At 44.8% G+C, this 4498-nt stretch overlaps 2 non-coding genes across 2 annotated transcripts; both read right to left on the bottom strand.

Annotated features, from left to right (window-relative positions):
- Positions 1–1059: 1059 nt before the first annotated feature.
- LOC147036165 (5.8S ribosomal RNA) lies at positions 1060–1212 on the bottom strand. Its single transcript, XR_015065316.1, has one exon. It is a non-coding gene; the product is annotated as a 5.8S ribosomal RNA (ribosomal RNA).
- Positions 1213–1930: 718 nt separating this feature from the next.
- LOC147036164 (18S ribosomal RNA) lies at positions 1931–3900 on the bottom strand. The gene has a single exon (XR_015065318.1). It is a non-coding gene; the product is annotated as an 18S ribosomal RNA (ribosomal RNA).
- Between the last annotated feature and the right edge of the window lie 598 nt (positions 3901–4498).

Here is a 4498-nt window from a genome sequence, read left to right as displayed (position 1 = left end):
CATCAAACCAAATTCTAGTCACCCAGAACTCGGAATGTTTATCAAGCAAGCAAGAAGCAGACACTGAGTGAGCCGCTAACCACAATGGAAACACTGAGAAAAGAGCAACTTGCCTCAGACTCGTTCGATGCCAAAAAAGCACACGACAGAGTTTAAGCAAACCCAAAGCAATGCTCACCAAACAAGCATCTCAGTTAAACCACCATGATCGAGAAGTCTGACTCCGTTCGGTTAACCTCCATGTAGTTTCACGTACTATTTACTCTCTATTTAGAGTACTTTTCAACTTTCCCTCACGGTACTTGTTAGCTATCGGACTCACGCAGGTATTTAGCCTTTGATGGAGTTTACCACCAACTTTGGACTGCATTCTCAAGCAATCCGACTCTAAAGCTGAAGCATCTAAGAACTCAGGGCATGGTCTAACCTCTACAGGACTATCACCTGTTTCAGCAGGCATATTCAAGAATGCACTTGAAGTTAGAACCGAATTCTAGGCTTCAGCTTAAACACCACATTGCCTTACACTTAAACAGCGTAGGCTTCGGTGCTGGGCTAATCTCTGTTCACTCGCCGTTACTAAGAGAATCCTGGTTAGTTTCTTTTCCTCCGCTTACTGATATGCTTAAGTTCAGCGGGTATTCACGCTCGAATCGAGGTCAGGGCTAAGTTTATAAGGGTATGCTACACACTAATCTAAACTACATCAGTACAGCGTTACAAAGCGAACTAAGCCACGCACCCTGTGCAGAGCAGACTATTAAGTATGCAACAATACTACCCATACAATTAAGGAAGAACCACTAGAACTACTTCACAATCACTTAAACCGCCAACAGCGTGTATAAGCGAGAGGTCTTTAGCCATGACAGTACGGCCTGCTTAATAATCTGGATGAACTAACCACAAATAAAGATAACATTATTCATGGATCGCTCCTCAAGAACCCCCGCCAACAGCGTGAAAGTCCCTGAGTCCAAATGTTCAGCAACAAGAAATCTCGTAGCCATGGTATACTTCCCAATCCGCAACTAATTAAGCGTTGCGATAGGTAAAAGCCGACACTCGATCGAACGTGGCTAAGAGCAAGCCCTTAGCCGCTATTTGCGTTCGAGAGACCGATGATCGGAGCAGTTTGCGTTTCACATTGGTTAACACAGTTTGCTGCACTCTTCATCGATACGTGAGCCGAGTGATCCACCACATGGAGTTGTAATAAAGAAGGCTTCTTCCCTTTTTACGGGGCGCCAACCCCTACATCCGCATACATCCGAAGAAGGCGGCGCAGAGAGAGTGGTTCTCAATGGAACCACAGACAGTAGAATGAATAGGGGGGTGTTTTAGTAACAGCGGTACCACAATGTGTGTGGCCGTAGCCAACCGATACTCAGACCAAACGAGATAGCCGTTACTATTTTATCTCGAAAAGAGTACCAGTCCACACCATTGGGTATAAAGAGGTCAACTATCATAACGATAGTAGAGAGCAAGCTCTCAGATTTTTTTAGGGCAGATGTACGCGACTAGATATGGAGAAAGCAAAATTGATACGAGTAGTAGGAATCTCGTTCGAACCCTCTTGAGTTTTGCGACACTCTCTAACACGGTTATACCGACATTACTCACACAAATCACCAGACATATGAGTCACTAATTTTCTTGATTAGTGGAGTTTTAACGAGTCCTTTACACTGCATGGCCACCTTCCTTGACCACCGTGTTTATTAGGATCACAGTTCGGGTGCCAAACCGAATCATGTGAAACTCTGTCACCTCTGCTCCTGCCCCAATTTTTGACTCAACTCATAGTCTCTCTCGTAGGAATCTCGTTCGTTCTTTATTTATTCATTTATTTGATATACTTTCATATACCGTTAGAATCTCGTTCGCATTTGCTCTCCACCATACTAACACATGTCAGAACTATTTATAATGATCCTTCCGCAGGTTCACCTACGGAAACCTTGTTACGACTTGTACTTCCTCTAAATGATCAAGTTCGGCCAGCTTCTCAGCCGCAATCAGATTACTCCGAAATGCAGCCGATCCATTGACCTTGCTAAACCATTCAATCGGTAGTAGCGACGGGCGGTGTGTACAAAGGGCAGGGACGTATTCAGCTCAATCTGATGAATTGAGCTTACTAGGAATTCCTGGTTCACGGGGGATAGTTACAAACCCCGATCCCAGGCACGACAGTAATTGAAAAGTTTGCCCCCAGCTTTCGCCTGAGGAATACCAAACTCTCTACCACTGTCAGTGTAGCACGCGTGCGGCCCCGAACATCTAAGGGCATCACAGACCTGTTATTGCTCTCTCTCTTGTGACTTGGATATTCACCAATCTCTCTAAGAAGTTCCACATGCTCGTATAGCACTTCGAGACCAGCCGAAGCCAATCAACGAAGACGCCACACAAAATTACACGTGGCCTATTTAGCAGATTAGAATCTCGTTCGTTATCGGAATTAACCAGACAATTCATACCACGAACTAAGAACGGCCATGCACCACTAACCACCAAATCAAGAAAGAGCTATCAATCTGTCTATCCTCATAGTGTCCGGTCCGGGTGAGTTTTCCCGTGTTGAGTCAAATTAAGCCGCAAGCTCCACTCCTGGTGGTGCCCTTCCGTCAATTCCTTTAAGTTTCAGCTTTGCAACCATACTTTCCCCGGAACCCATAGACTTACAGGTTTCCCGGAGATTGCCCGTGGGCTCACAAAAGGAGGCCCCACGGATCATCAGATGGCACCGTTTATGGTCAGAACTAGGACGGTATCTGATCGTCTTCGAACCTCTGACTTTCGCTCCTGGTAAATGAAAACATCCTTGGCAGATGCTTTCGCTTTAGGTCGTCTGGCAACGGTCCATGAATTTCACCTCTAGCGCTGCCATACGAATGCCCCCGTCTGTCTCTTTTTATCATTACTTCGGGTCTATTAAACCAACAAAATAGGACCGAAGTCCTATTCTATTATTCCATGCAAGACTTTTCAGGCACAAGGCCTGCTTTGAGCACTCAAATTTGTTCAAAGTAAACGTGCTGTCCACACTGAACACCCGGTTAAAGGCATTACAGTGTATAGTATCGAAGGTAGAACCCCGTGAGGAAGCTCACACACAACGACACTATCTACACAAAGCCGAAGCCTTATGCAGACACAGCTGGAAGATTCGGTTCAGATATACCACCGACTAAGGCTTCGAGTTACCTCTCTACCCAAGCCAAGCAGTTTCCAAACACAAACCCAGATCCAACTACGAGCTTTTTAACTGCAGCAATTTTAATATATGCTATTGGAGCTGGAGTTACCGCGGCTGCTGGCACCAGACTTGCCCTCCAATAGATCCTTGTTGTAGGATTTATAATGCACTCATTTCGATTACAGTACCTCAAAAGAGTTCTGTATCGATATTTGTCTTTACTACCTCCTCTCGCCGAGAGTGGGTAAGTTGCGCGCCTGCTGCCTTCCTTGGATGTGGTAGCCGTTTCTCAGGCTCCCTCTCCGGAATCGAACCCTGATTCCCCGTTACCCGTCATAACCATGGTAGGCATATCACCTACCATCGTAAGTTGATAGGGCAGACACTTCATGGATCCGTCGCCGACAACAAGGCCGACTGCGATCATACAAAGTTATCCAGAGTCACCACAAACACCAGGCAAGCCCGGTTGGTTTATGATCTAATAAGTGCGGCCATCATCTTACGAATCAAGCACACGGGGCACGTATTAGCTCTAGAATTACTACAGTTATCCGTGTAGTAGGTACGATCCAACGAACCATGGCTGATTTAATGAGCCGTTTGCGGTTTAACCATAACAGAGGCGTGAACTAAGACATGCATGGCTTAATCTTCGAGACAAGCATATAACTACTGGCAGGATCAACCAGATATGTATAACTACCAAATTAAGCGGTAGCTATTAATTTTTCTCTCACCACACCTTTCAATAGTCACGTGAGAGTCAAGGCACCCTGGCTTCCAATACCACTGGTCGGCCTTCCTGTATCCAGAGACAAGCTCTGTGGGGTTTTATTCACGGCCCAGACCCGAAGGTCCCGGCACACTGGCATCTCTTTGTTATCATTAATATTGGTCAGTCGTATTGCAGGATTGCACTAAGTAATAAAGGAATTACCTGCGCGCACCCGCTCAGACACAGTACAACTTTCATACACATTCTTGATGTCAAGAACCAGTAACCACACGTTAGAAATTTAGTTAGCCGGCCCACTAGAATTAAGGAACTCTAGCAGCTTAACCGGCAGTTACAACACCTCATTTGTGTAACTTAAGCTTAAAAAGCGACAAAAGTTACAAACTCCAGCAAAAAGCCGTATTTTACCATAAGGTGACGATTTTTAGATATGACGTAGTTTGTATTTACTACAAAATATAGTGCTACCGAAAAATCTTCATTATTTAATATTATTAGACTTTTATATTAAATTTTGATATACACTGAGTTCAGGAAGTAATTTGATATGCATA

The sequence above is a fragment of the Syngnathus leptorhynchus genome, unplaced genomic scaffold, assembly GCF_054491065.1.
Source record: "Syngnathus leptorhynchus isolate UIUO unplaced genomic scaffold, UIUO_Slep HiC_scaffold_795, whole genome shotgun sequence".
Lineage (NCBI taxonomy): Eukaryota > Metazoa > Chordata > Actinopteri > Syngnathiformes > Syngnathidae > Syngnathus > Syngnathus leptorhynchus.
Note: the sequence above shows the minus strand (reverse complement) of the source record. Positions and strands in the feature narration are given on the sequence as shown.